Source organism: Panonychus citri, unplaced genomic scaffold (genome assembly GCF_014898815.1).
Source record: "Panonychus citri isolate SS breed McGregor unplaced genomic scaffold, ASM1489881v1 Contig00141, whole genome shotgun sequence".
Lineage (NCBI taxonomy): Eukaryota > Metazoa > Arthropoda > Arachnida > Trombidiformes > Tetranychidae > Panonychus > Panonychus citri.
In genome coordinates, this window is record NW_026515546.1 from 4,405,130 (window position 1) to 4,420,062 (window position 14,933).

The following is a 14,933-nucleotide window of genomic DNA, read 5'->3' on the forward strand; positions in this document are numbered from 1 at the left end:
ACTATTTGTTTATCATCATCATCATCATCATCATCATCTTTATCATCATTGGGAGTGAATATAAACATAGGAGTGAGATGATATCATCTTATGATGATAATGATGAAGATGAGCAGATGAGTTTTCTTGATTAGATGAAATCAAATGTGATTTTCAAATGAAAGTTTTGATGATTACATTTGAAATGATAATGACAATGATGAAAGGTAGGGATGAATGTGATAATGATAATAATCATCATCCTCATCATTTTTTCATCATCCATAATAATAATGATGATGATGATGATGATGATATTAATATCATTAACTATCATGAAATGATAATGATAATGAATAAAAAAAAGTTGAGCAGAGGAAAAAAATAATATCAATGTAATAATAACATTGATACCTTAGGGTATAAGTAAATAATAAGGTTTGATAAAGTGACAATTAATGGTGAGGATGAAAGGGAGGCAATTAACAATTTGATTATTTCAATATAACAATTAAGGTTAGAGTGAGAAAATTAAATTACAATTGTAATCAAGTGATAAATGATAATTACTTGCATCTGATTTTCTGTGAGTGTGAGGATGAGTTTCTGTTCAATTTAAATTGATTGATTCTTGAATTGGTTACATGTAATTCCTGAGGAAATTCAATTGATTAGTTAATTACATATTCGTGGATAGGAAAAAAATTACACAATTAAATTAAGGGTAAAGTATCACTTAGGACAAAGATAAATAGAGAGAGAGAGAGAGAAATACAAATAGACAAAGCAGATGGAGTCGAGTTAGAATAAAGTTGAAAAGTTGACAGTAATTACATGATAAATGTTATCAACGGTTAATTGTAATTACAATTGTAAAGTTAATTGTTATTATATCTTTAAATTTTTGTGTGTAAGTTTAAACAAAAACAAAGAGTGAAAGTACAAGAAAAACAATCGAGTTAAAATGGTTAACAATAATTAAATATATGTCTCCCTCTTTGATATTATTATAATGAAAAGATTATCCATTTAACTTGTGAACGCATCTTCATCTTCATCTTCATCCTTATCACCATCACCATCATCATCCTCATCATTGTCATTGTCTTCCTTTATTATATATATTTATGTTGATTCATTTTCACAGCCTATGAGTGTTAACCACCATGTTTACTGTGTCTCCGTAGGTGCCTCATCCTTAACCTTGTCACCTTTCCGATTGCCCCTACATCACAATCCACCTTGATGATGATCCTCATCATCTTGGATATACCCTGTAGTCATTATGTTAACAAGGAGAGAGGCAGAGAGATAGAAATAGAAACAGACAGATAGACAGAGGAGGAAAGAAAAAATTACAATTTAGAAGAGAAAAAAATATTATTTCTTTAGGGCAAAGAAGCTTATTAAATATGAATATGAAGTGAGAGAACTGAAATGAAATAACATTTAAGGTAAGGCGATAATAAGTTGACGTTCATCCGGTCGTTGATAGTGTTGTTGTCAACACGTTCTCACAGGTAAGTTTGTTTTGTGTAGAGAAAAACATTTCAACATGTTAACCACCCCACTAACAAGGATATGATTCAGTGTTAATGATACAAGAAGATGAGAAACTGGAAGAGATAGAGAAGAAGAAGAAAAAAATTAATATTAATTGTAAAAAGTAAATTATAATAATATCCAAGGACTTAAAACACACGGAGAGTCAAGGTGGAGGCGGGAAAATGGGAGGAGGGTGATAAGGAGTATTAACAACATAATACCTTTTACATTTGTAATACAATTATAATAATTATCATCATCATTAATTGTACAGATTAGTTTGTCACTCTAGATGTTAATGATTAATATAATTATAATGTAAAGGGTTGAGCTAAAGCAAAAAAAATAATGATAACATTTGAAAATCTTAATGATTTAAAAGTAAAACAAACATTCAAAGAGTTTATCATTCATGTTGATTATAATCATCATGTAATGATGATGATGACAATCAAATGATCCATTATCATTATAAATATAGTCTAGTTAAACTTGATGAATTTAGATTATGTTTTCATGATTGTTGATAATTTACACTTTGAAAGCCAACAATTAATGCACGAAATCAACATAGCATTCACTTTATCAATCAGCTTATTTTCCAGTAATTAACTAAATCCATTTTCCTTAGCGCTCTCATTGTCTTCTCATTTCACCAACACCACCAAAGTTAATTAATCTAAAAAATAATAGAAAATGAATGAAAAAGATTAAAAATCGCCATGGAATCAATTCCATAAGAAGATATTTGAAACAACAGAGAAAGAGAGAGAGAGAGAGAAACTTTATATCAACATTGACGATTATCATGGTAGTTAAATGCCCACGGTCAACAATTTCATCATCATCACTTTCACCTTTATCTTCATCATCAATTTCATCTTCACATTCACCTTTCCCTCTTTAGATAACCTTTGTAATATTAACATTGAAAAACAACAAAATGAAAAACGCTATCAAGCAATAAGATTGTTGTACCTGTAATTACAAGTTACCTGAACACTACAAATGGTAATGATTTAGTTTCATCATGCTACATAATACATGATAGCCTCTCTCTCTCTCTCTCTCTACTCACTCACTCTCACTACAATGTATTAGCAATAATTTTTTGTTCAATTTCAAAAAATTATAAAAGCGGTCCCACTTAATCTCATCCCTCTTGATTCTCACTCTCAAAGTAATAAGGAGGGAAAAGGTAAGTGAGATGATGTTGATTATTATCATAATGATGATGATCAAGGTAAAGATAATGATAAATAATGGTGATGGTGATGAAAAAAGGTAAAATTTTAAATAGTCAATTCTTAATACCTGAGAGAGAGAGAGAGAGAGATATTAACCGCCCTTTTCGTATGTATAAGGGAATATAATATTTACACTCTTTGGTGTAAATATATTCAAGTTAAGGTGATGAGAAGCCGGTTACATGGGTGATGTTTCATGCTTCTGAGTGTTATCTCAAAACGATTAACCAACCTTGCTTTTCACTTAATCTTTTTCCCTCTCATCAATATGTAATATTAACGTGCTTGAACATCTAGGAGTAACTAACTAATTCATAAATCATTAGACGATAATTTGACTCTGCATGGAAATTAATGTTTCCAAGTTAATCATCGAGGAGATTTGGTTATTCAAATTATGGAAAAAAACAATTTGAATAAGTTTGAATACCCTAGAGAGAAATCAATAATAGATAGTTGATAAAATGAGAAGAATAACAAAAATTGAATCAGAGATGGAATCATCATGGAAATTTGTTATCGTAAGTATCCTGATTGTTACAGTTAAGATTGATTCTGAGTCCATGGTGAGCCTGTAAATTGATTTGGTAGAGAGATGGGGAAAAAAGTGATGATATTAATTCACTTGACACGATAGATTAGAAAAGAAAATCACATACTTACAATAACAATCAAAGTGTTACCTCTTTTTAACTCTTGCACAATTCAAATGTATAATTATCATCATTATCGTCATCAGGAATCAGTATCAACATGATCATCATTTTGCCTTCTCGATTGCTTACCATCTCTCGCTGATTGATAATCTATAATGATAGGTTATGGAAACACAATTTATATAATGTGTGATCAGATAAACATTTCACAACTCCTTCTTTGAGAACATCTTATTATCAGCTTGTTCTCTCTCTCTCTCTCTCTCTCCGATTCTGCCAACACCATTGTTATTGTCTAATATCAGAACTTTGAGTATTTTTGTAGAAGAAGAGGAAAAAATGGAAGCTCAGCTATAAGACTTGCCCATGTTTCTCATGCTGTTTTTTTCATCCTCATCTTCATCCAACAACCTTTGATCATCCACTTTCTTTTGCTTTACTAGATCTCAATTGAGGGGATTACACCATTATAACACCATCCTTATCATGGATTATCATTATCCTTGTAATCAACACCAATAATATCCTTAAAATGGCAACAAAAGAAAGTAATAAATAGGTTTAGATGTATGTTAACAATCTAGTTACTTATTATTACAAAAATCTAAAGGGAGAAGAAAGGAAAAAAAGTGAGAATTGATGTAACAAAAAAAAATATAAAGAAATACTAACAAGTTGTTGAGGAAAATGTATCTTACCATTTAATAAAGTTGATTTTTCAACTGGAATCATCATTAAATGGGATACCTTGAAGCCTTTAATTTAGTTGAATAGACAATCCTCCTTGTTTACAATTGGAAATTGTTTTCAAGGGAAAACTCAATAGCAACAAAAACAATAACAAGATCATCATCAGCCTTGTATCACTATTTTTTATCATCAGCATCATTTAAACTGTAGAAATCCAAATTTTACACATCAGGCCCATAGTTTAATCAGATCCTCATCGATAAATCAACATACAAATTTTTCAAAAAATTCAAACTAGTCACCAAATCAAAGATTATATATTAAATATTTTTGTCTCATTCTTCGTTTTTCTTCAGCAAACAAATAATGGATATGAATTCAAATCAATATTGTGATGAATGTGAAAATTCTTCTGTTTCAAAATTCAAAATTTAGAATTTATTTGTGATAATTGTGTTGTTAATTCACAAAAATATTCTAAATCTAATAAATTGCCTGATGTTACGATTCTTAATTCCAAAAGGTGTTTCCTTTTCAAAGTTTGTAGAAACTTTTCTCGTTGGAAATGTTCCAAAGAAGTCAGTACTAATAAAACCTCCGCTTCTGATCCACTCAGAAACGGTTGTGTGGGAAAAATTATTATCTATTTTGTAATGGTACCAAAATGAACAACAATAAATAAATAATTCAAACACAAACTCTCAACGTACTAACTCTGAGTACCATTGTCACACCATCAACACCAATTAAAAGTGTACAATTATGATAATATTTGATTAGAAATGTTGACCTGTATTTTTTGTGCATCAACTTGACCTTTATAAGGCCAGAGATCGACCATGTAAATTATCAATAAACTTCCCTTTGACCTCTCAACCACCGCCCTCTAGTGTCCAACAATTGTCATCAAACTTGTAAAAGTAGGTTAACAATTGGGCCTTTCCTTTCTTCCTCCTCTTGACTGTCACGCCCTCTATCGACCGTAACAATTTTATTAATTTAGAGAAAATTATTCAAATGAATGCTGTCGAATGGTCAAGTGATTTTTGTTACTAAGCAACACATCACATGACCATTCTGTTTCCTGTTTACTTCTTGCTTGTTTACTTTTTTCCTGTAACCTTGCAGTTAATGTCATTGTGATTGTTTTTCTTCATAGTTTTCATCATTGAATTTTAAAGTTATCTGATTGACTCAATTAGATTGTTATAACAATATATTTAGCTCGTGATCCCCTTCATGGAGGACAAGGACACTATTGCCGTCATCCCAGACAGTTCATTGAACTTTCTAGAATGTTCTAGAACGTTCTCTGATCTCCACCCCCCATTTCCGTTTTCGATTATGGCTCAGAAACGGAGGTTTTCATACTACTGCAATCTTCTTGGATCTTTTTACTGATTGTCACATAGGTAATTGTTGGACGAACGTCCAAACTATTTGTGTAAACCTTTGCTAGTTTTTTTTGCAAAAAGTTCCATTTTATGTTCAAATTATAATAATATTCTTGTTTAATATGCTATGGAACAAGCCACAGCCAATTCTCTCTTACAGCTACTTTAGTTCATTTTCGTGATCCATTTTGAATGTTTTTCGCGATTCCTGGATTGGTGAAAAAACCAAAATAAAATATTGGACAAGATAAAAGATCTAAGGGGGTTCATTTCAATCAATCCTGATCGCTTGAAACTTGGGATAAATATTTTATTCAGAGATCAAAAATTCTATCATGCTGGTGAATCCAGCATGAATCCAAACTGAACATGTTGGACTTAAGAGTCCGTGACAACGTTGACATCTCCGAAGTTTGTGTGGAAGAATGTCAGGATATATCCCGCTGGCAACAAGCTCAACATTTGGTTCTGGTCGAATTCCTCAACACCATTCGTGAGGAAATGGTAAAGCGTGCTCAATTCGCCGTCGAAAATAATCGAGAGGAATTTTCATCTTTGAAAGAATTGATCGTTACCGATCTGTTGAAACAGGTGCAATGATAATCTCTTGAAAGAGTTAAACCGATTTGCCGGTCACCCAAATATTTGAAAATTAATTCCAAATGCATTTGAAAAACTTTAATTAAATTCTTTTTTTCAAACTAAAATTATTCACAAAAGTGTGTAATTGAAACGTATTCTTACATCATTAAAAACCATAAGATGTTTAAGTTTTATATGCTTTTCAAAAAGATTACTCATTTTCCCAAAATAAGAAGCAGAACATTTCACTTTAATTGTGACAAGAAAGAACAAAAAAAAATTCAAACTAAATGGGTAAAAATAAAAAAAATTTCACCCAAATCGGGTAAAAATTGTTCCCACCGGAAGTGGATGATGCACACGAAAGATACTTCCACCCACCGGAAGTATCTCTCCCACCCACTTTGTTCAGTTTCTCCCACTTCCGGGAGATAAATCAGGATCCGGGTGCAGCATCCGTATTCTTCACTACTGTATTTTACCAATTGATTCGGTGACATCATATACAAAAGATTGGATAATAATGGATCATGTTTCTTTCAAAAGAGGAATCAGATCATGGAAAAATTATAAAGGCTCAGGAAGCTTTTCTCATTCAATGTAATTGATAATTCTAGAGAAATTCGGATTAATGTATTTAGAAAAGAGTGCAAATATTATGATTTCATAAAAGTGAATGATGTTTATACCATTCAGAATGCAACTATTCGACGAAACAAGACTACAATGGAACAAATCATCCGTTTCAAATCAATATACATGAAGATTCATTTATCCGTGTTTCTTATCAATTATCACTTTTATACAAATGAAAGAAATGAAATTTATCAAAATAAGTGAAATTGATACAATTACCGTAGGAGAAAATGTTAATTTGCAGGTAATTATTGTCAGCCTTATATTGGTCACATTTACGCCCTTTGTCTTAAGATGACCAATGGTAGTTCTTTGTGAGTTTAACTCCATCTCATACTCTACGAGAACTCCTTAAACCAATATAAACATTGTATCAATATTCCCAAGGGCAGTATGATCTTGACTATAATCCGGTCAATATGTACTCAGTTGAACTGATAATCTTAATCCCTTTAAAATAAAGCTAAAATCCCAAGTTTATCTTTAAGTCTCTTTATCTTATAACATTATTACAGAATTAAGCGCAATTATGGATAAAAAAGTTAAAAATTCATCAAAGCAAATCAAGTTAAGAAATTTGAATGTCATTGATGATTCAGAAAAAACGATTCTTTTGACTCTTTGGAATAATTTTACTATATGATTACGATTAGTCTAAAAAATCGCGTATTGGATCATAGAAACTGAGCCGACGGCACCACGTGCATCTGAATTGAGGCGTTGGTACCAAAATACAAATGGATTCATTCACATCCCGAATTTATCATGAGAAATATAAAAGAGAAGGAATTAATGCAATTTGATTCTGCAATTACAAAAAGCAAGGTTTTATCTCTCAAAACAGCATTTGTATGCGACACTAAAGCAACGGTAACTGGAATAGCTCGAGTTCATCATTTTTGGGCTTTCAATTTCAGAAATCACAATCTAGAAAGAGAAGAAAAAAATTAATTAGTTTTAACTGAAAAAGAGTAGATAATAAGACTTTTATTCCGGTATTACATAGGCAACGGTTAATTGATTACCTTTGTAATTGGATAGGTTTTCATTTGGTTGATAATTGAAAAGTTAGCAAATGGAAAGTTTTTCTGTTCAAAATGAAACTGAATTAAAATGAATGATTTAGTTAATTGTTGTTAAGTTTAACAATACAGATAATTAACAATACAGAGGGTAAAAAGTGAAGGCGTTTTCTTGGTGTTACCTGTGATTTTTTGGCCTTTTTTTGTTAATAGTAACACATTAAGGTGTGGGGGCTCATTGGGTAAGTGTTTTGTTTTTAGTTTACACGATTTAAGGTAAACAATTAACGTTTAATCAAAGTTAATTGTTGAATTTACAAGAGAAACAATTTATATAATATATAAATCAACTTGTTAACTTGCTTTTTGTTTCTAAGCTCAAATCAAAGTTCGTGAAAATAATATACTAACTATCGTATCTATTGCATGATTGTTGTTGATGATGAAGATGAAGATGATGATGATTAGGATAATTATGATGATGGAAACAATTTTGATTAAGGTTTCAAGAAGATAATCTTGATTGTTGTTAACCAACACCTTCATTTACACTTTAAACAATTAACTTTTCATTTTTCCAAGTTAATTAAGACTACGAAAGATTAGATTGATTAGATTTATGTATTAACGATTAAATCTTAATATTAATAAAAGTGTATTAACTGATTGTTGATTACAATTAAAGAGAATACAAAAGTTAATTGTTATTCTTGTAATCAAATCAATTTGTGTCCTAATTTTGGTTTAAATATAATTTAAAGCAATTTAAAAGTTAATTTGATTGGAAATGTTTGTTCAAATAACCAAATGATAAAGTAATCAAAAAGGTTAATTAGTTTAATCACTTTTGTCTGTATTATATTGTAATCATTAAGGTGTGTAAATGTGATTAAATTGTTACAAATTATATCATCTGAATGTGTCTCATCAACAACAACAATTAATTGATTGTGTACTTTTCTTACATACAATTAGTGAGTAAAATAAATTGCAAACAATAAATAACAATATAATTAACACCATTAAAACAATTATTTTAACAATCAGTTGATTGTTAACCAGCAGGAAAACAAAACACAATTACTTTCAATTGTTTTTGTTTAATTGTTGACAACCAAATCAACAAGGTGAAGACATAATAACAATTATAATAGAGAGACAAACAAGAAAAGTTAATCATCAGAGTCTTTAATCATAATAGTTAACTAATTGTTCATTCAATTCAAGTTTTCATCTTAATCATCATTTCTGTTTCCTCTTTATGGTGAAAACTGTTTCCTGTTTAAAATTTTTCATCCATAATACAATAATAATACAATTGTAGATGAAAGATAATTATGAAAAATGGTTCATTAAATTGCTAATATTTATACAATCAAGTAAATTGTTACCATTACAATTAAACTTTAATCAATTGGTTTGAAAAATTAGTCTCCTGTCAGTTTAAATACAAAATATAAGTTAAATTATTTTCACTTGATTACAATGTAAATGTCAACTTAAAGTTGATTAATTAACTCGTAGGTTAATTAAACCAATTGTAAGCATAACAATTAAATAATTACCACTCGTAAATACAAATTTAGGCAAGAAAAAAATTTGTTAATTGTAAAAACAAAAAGTAAAACAATTCAAATCAATTGCAAAGTGAAACAAAATAACAAAACGATTGGTGAATCTTTTGCCCCATAGTTCACAGAGTTAATTGTTGTTGATCAGTAAATTGTAATGAGTTAAGTAAGTTGCAATATTATTGATTGTTGAACATTATCATTATTGATTGTTAATTGTTAGGCAGGAAAATAAATTGATCGGATCTTTGGTCAGATCAATGTAACTGCCTAGATACTCATAGGAATCCAAGGTAAATATGAAAGGAGGCACAAGAAACTGTCTTACCTTTAGGCTGATTGTTGATTAATTATATTTTTTTTGGTACCTTAATTGTGTTTGAAAGAAGGTGAAGAAGATGATAATAATGGTGATGAGGATGATGAGGATGATAATGGTGATAATGATGATGATGATGAACAAGACGATGAATCCTGTTTGGTTTAAGTTTCCCTCCTCAACTATTTTTCCTATGAAAAAGTTAACAATAATTACGAACCCGCTTTTTTAAACATTTCAACGTTAATTTAGTTAATTTGATACACGAAATAAATTACCAATAATCATAATCATCATCAACAATTAACAATTAACAATAAGCTAACTTGTTTAACTCAATTTAAGATTCAGTTAATCATATTAACTTTGTTATTTTTTTTTTCTTCATCGTTGTAATCATAATTGTTGCTGTTTCTTTCGTGATTCCTATTTAACTAATCATGTTAATATTTGAATAATCAACTGATTTAATTGTAAGATTAAACAATTATACAATCACATGTATTATTATCATTTTGGCTAATTAACATTGGGGTTAATTGTTGATCAACTTAGCTGATTAGCAGAAGAAAAAAAAAGATAATTGTTTACAATTTATCAGATTAATCGTTCAGATTATAAGGAAAAGGTTAATATTATAATTGTTGAAACAATTGATAACCGGATCTAAGACCATCAATCAATTTAAAATGAGAATTGAAAGTTTGTACAAAAATTTCATTCAAAATTTCACCAATTAACCAGCAATTAAAATCCCGATAATAGTAATCAAAAACTAATCAGTTAATCACGATAAGGGTCAAGTTAATGATAATCAAGTCTTTTAAATTGTGTTCACACTTAAATCAGTTAACTTTGAAAATGAATATCAAAGTTAATCAATAGGTGAACAAAATATCAGGGTTTAGTGTTGATTTGCCTGTAAATATAATAATAGAGTCTAAATTAATAGCCCAATGACCAATGGTCAGTTGATAATTTATTATTATATCAACGTTGTGATTATCATTGTGAGTATTTGAGCATTTTGCCGAGTCTCGATTACCATTTTCAATGATTAGGAATAGTTTTTTTTTTCATCTTTACAAAATGATAACTTGACCTTTTCTTGTAAATATAATAATAACTAATGATAGGATGCTGATGATTATTATGATGATGATAATGATGATTGAAGATGAATAAGAGAGTGAGATGAGAGATTGAGAGTGTGTACTTACAGTGAGTGTGTTTTTTTAGCACATTTAGCGTGAAAAAAGGCCACTGGTGGAAAAGTCAATGAGCATCAGCACACATTGAGTATTTTTCCTCCTTTTTTTTGCTCAACAAGCAAATTACACACTTCACATATACATTATGAGTCCAAAGCGAAAGTCCAACCTTCATTTACCTTTGTATTTTCATGGTCAAGTTTTGTTTTTCTTGCTCACCATTCAATTTGTACGTAAAGCCAATGGTTAATAGGGTAGGCCAGGTGAAAAGTATCATCATCATCATCATCATCACAATTACAGTCATCATCATTTCCATCTCCATCATCATCATCATCATCATCTTGAAGAAGCAACAAAATGTATTACCATTGGAAAGGTCTTAAGGTAACATCCTTAATCTCCAACTGATTAGTTGAATCTTTCTCAAACAATTTAAATCAATCGTTTCCTATGAGCTACAATCAATTGTAAATTATATGGTTTTTACTATTTGCAAAATCAAAAATCAACTAACCAATTGTTCAATTATCTAACCTGAAGACATAATCGTATAAGCAGTTAACTGTTAAAACCACTGATATGTAAGTTTATCAGTCAATTATAATCGAAACGCTTCCAATACTAATACAGTAATCAAATTTTTCAATTAAAAATCAATACAAACCAATCAATCGGTTTGCATTATTTGAAACTTTTTTCTACAACCAGATAAATTGAAAGTTGATTGTTTGATTGAACAATAAGATATTCAAATGAATAACCCTGAATATCAACATTCTACAGATTAGAAGCCATTATCGTCTTAATCATCATCATCATCATCATGCTGATAATCATCTTCATCACCATTCTAATCATCATTTTCTTTCCCTTCTTTAAAAACTCTGATCCCGGGAACTGATTATAAAGTCTGTAATTGCCGTTAAATAGTTACTTGGGCCTCATCCTCATCATCTTCATCCTCATCTCCATCTTAAACCAGCTTCAATTCAAGAGATATGAAAATAATAATGATAATATACTGATCCCTAAGGTGCAATGTATATCATGATGATGATGATGATTATCATCACCATTATCTGATTTTATCAACAGGTAAAATTATATTGTGGAGCCAAGGGTGCCAAAGATAGCACCCTTCACCCAAAGCTCACGCCCAGCAGCGAGGTGAGCAAAATAAGCATCGTAATCGTCATAATCATAAATGATTGTTGTTATTAAAATAATAATAACAATCCAACGATCAACAATTAACCATCAAATTGTTCACTGAGAATGTGAAAGGCGTGTTAATTGTGCCTAAACCTTAATTGGCCTCAACAATCAAAGACAATCAACTTTTGTTTCTTTTTACATATTCGCACTGGTTCATTATTTACTCTTTCATTAATTTTATTTTCTTTCTTAATCACCAACAATCAAGAATATCAAATTAACCGTTTTCTTAATCATCTGAGATGAGGAAATTGTTTTTTTTTTGTTGGAAACAGAATGAAAAAATATCCAATAGATTAACCTGTTAATCCAATGTATTAATCACTTTTTGCTTTATGCTTCTTGATTTATTAATTGTGGTAATTAACCTGAGTTGATTGTGTTTACCTTGTTTCTAATCTTTGGGTTAATTGTTTTGTCTGGATATTGATTAATGATTGTTTATCCAGTCACAATTTAAGTTAATTTAGTTACCCTGTCAATACCTTGTTGCTTACAATTTTCACCTCAACAATTTATTAATCATTATCATCACCATTTAATTGTTGTTGTTGTTGTTGTGTTGATTGTTGATTACATGAATAAGTAAACAATTTAAAAGTTAATCACATTATTTTATATAAATATTATAAAATTGATAATTAAATTGTGATAATTTGAATGATCATTTTTTAATTATCATTAAAAACCTTAAGGGTAAAATTTAATTTTTTTTTTACAAAGTTAATTGTTGTTAATATTGATTAACTAACTGGACAATTGACTTCACATTGAAAACCTGTTAACGATAATGGCTCTTAATTGTCTTTGGTAATGTAATTAAATATCAATCACCGTAAGGCAATCAATAATTTAATGGTTGATTATCAACAATTAACCAAAAACAATCAATCGGAATTAAAATTTCCTGATTCTTAAAACTTAAACAAGAATCAAAATATTAGTTTAATTGATTGTTATTATTATTAAAATTTAAATGATCAAGGAAATTGTTGTAATCATTATAATTGAACAATTTAAACAAAATGATATATATCATTTGATTAGATTATGATTGAAAAGTGTTGCAATTAAATGTAATCACTCAAATTAAATTGTGATTATATTTATTTAGTGATTAGTTTAACCGGATTATCAAAAGGTAATCAAGTTAATTATCAACCATTAGCCATATAATTGAGTCTCTCTCTCTCACCTTTGGTTTTAATTGTAACTTTTAAAAAAGGATACGATCAATTGAAAGTTAATTACAATAATCAAATCAAAGTGAATCACTTAATCTGTCAGAATTGTTATCAAAGGGTAACATTATAATCCAAGAGAGTGACAAGATTAACTTGACAAGGAGGAAGCAGAAAAAAAGTTTGATACAAAGTGGATAATATAAAGGATGTCCAGTGGTCAGTGGTCATCATCATCATCGTCATCATCAGCCCTTGTCATTAAACATTAACTTCATTGATTACATTTCATGTTAGTCTTTCATTTCAGCCTCTCTCTCTCTCTCTCAATGAATCCACTCCTACTTATATATATTATTTATCCACCGACAATGATAACGGAAATGGTCAATTCCTGATGAATCTCCACCCAATTGTAATCAATAAGATGACCAATGAAATCAAAAGTCTTGTGAACAAAAAAAAAAGTTTCTCTGAATCAAATGAAACATTGGAAAAGTTCAACCAATGATCAACTAGACTTGATTATCAATGGGAATTGTTGATTGTTAGATTAATCTAATAAACTACTGACCATGATAATGACCATTGTATGATGATAATAGTGATGAATTTGCTGATCTTTCTAAATTTAAACATAATCGAATTTAATTTTTTTTTCGAAAAAAAAAACTTTCTAAACTAATATTATCAAAGATATGATGATAATCTATCATCATTATTATCATCATCATCTTCATGGGAAAAGTGTGTCTTGAAAATGTGATATTATTTGTCAATTGCTCATGATAATCAACAAGATAATCATTCCCATGGTTGTTGATCAAACAACAACAATCAAGTGCCACACACATACAATCAAATCTAATTATTGTCACGAAAAAAAAGTGTCCCTATTATTATTAAACGATTACCATAATCACTATCATTGAGAATCGTTTAGCTTAGGATTTGTAATTTACTAACTTCGGGCTGAGTAAATTTCTAGGTCAAAGAGTGAGAATCGTTAGTTAGCTAATCCAATCGCTCTACCCCCACACACACACACATACATACACACCTCTGCCACTCTGCTGTTACTTGATCACCACGGTGGATGATTATCTTTGCACCTCCGCCCATCTTCAACACACTAATCAATTAAAAAATCATTTATTGTGAAATAAACATCAAGGGTAATTTAAGTTTACAGAAAAACAAAACCAACAAAACTTTTACCTTGTTGATATTTTGTTTTTACCTTTTCTAATTGTTATTAATATTATCACTATATAACAATTTACTAGCAATTATGACAACAGCAAAAAAAACAAGGTGAATGATTATCATTATGATTACCACCTTAATCCCTGGTCATCAATCTAATCACTATCTATGTAATATAAGATTGTTGCTAATCCCAAATCTTAAATCTATTGGGAAGGAGGCGTAAGAATGATGATTAAATGTTAGTCTCACTTTCGCGGTGGGTCAACTTTATTTTTCTAGGCCATTAGATTCCCGCTCCGCTAAGAAGAGAGGGAGAGAAATTGCTAATATCGACTCTCTCTCTCTCAGTTAATTGTAGTTAATCATCAAATCTACAACAAGCTGATGATATTGACGATTACACCCAAATACAGATTAACCTTCATCACTAATAACAAACTCTTACACTTTAATTAAGGACCTTTGATCCTTCA

General features: G+C 29.7%; 1 long non-coding RNA gene across 3 annotated transcripts; it reads right to left on the bottom strand.

Moving 5' to 3' along the window:
- Positions 1–782: 782 nt before the first annotated feature.
- Positions 783–4,408, bottom strand: LOC128395645 (uncharacterized). Of its 3 annotated transcripts, none has more exons than XR_008326693.1 (4): positions 4,126–4,408; positions 3,435–4,031; positions 1,746–3,343; positions 783–1,595 (listed from the first exon to the last, which is right to left on the bottom strand). It is a non-coding gene; the product is annotated as an uncharacterized LOC128395645 (long non-coding RNA). The 3 variants fall into 3 exon arrangements; XR_008326694.1 differs by lacking the exon at positions 783–1,595 and having other exon boundaries at positions 1,642–2,203; positions 3,004–3,343; XR_008326692.1 differs by lacking the exon at positions 783–1,595 and having other exon boundaries at positions 1,642–3,343.
- Positions 4,409–14,933: the final 10,525 nt, after the last annotated feature.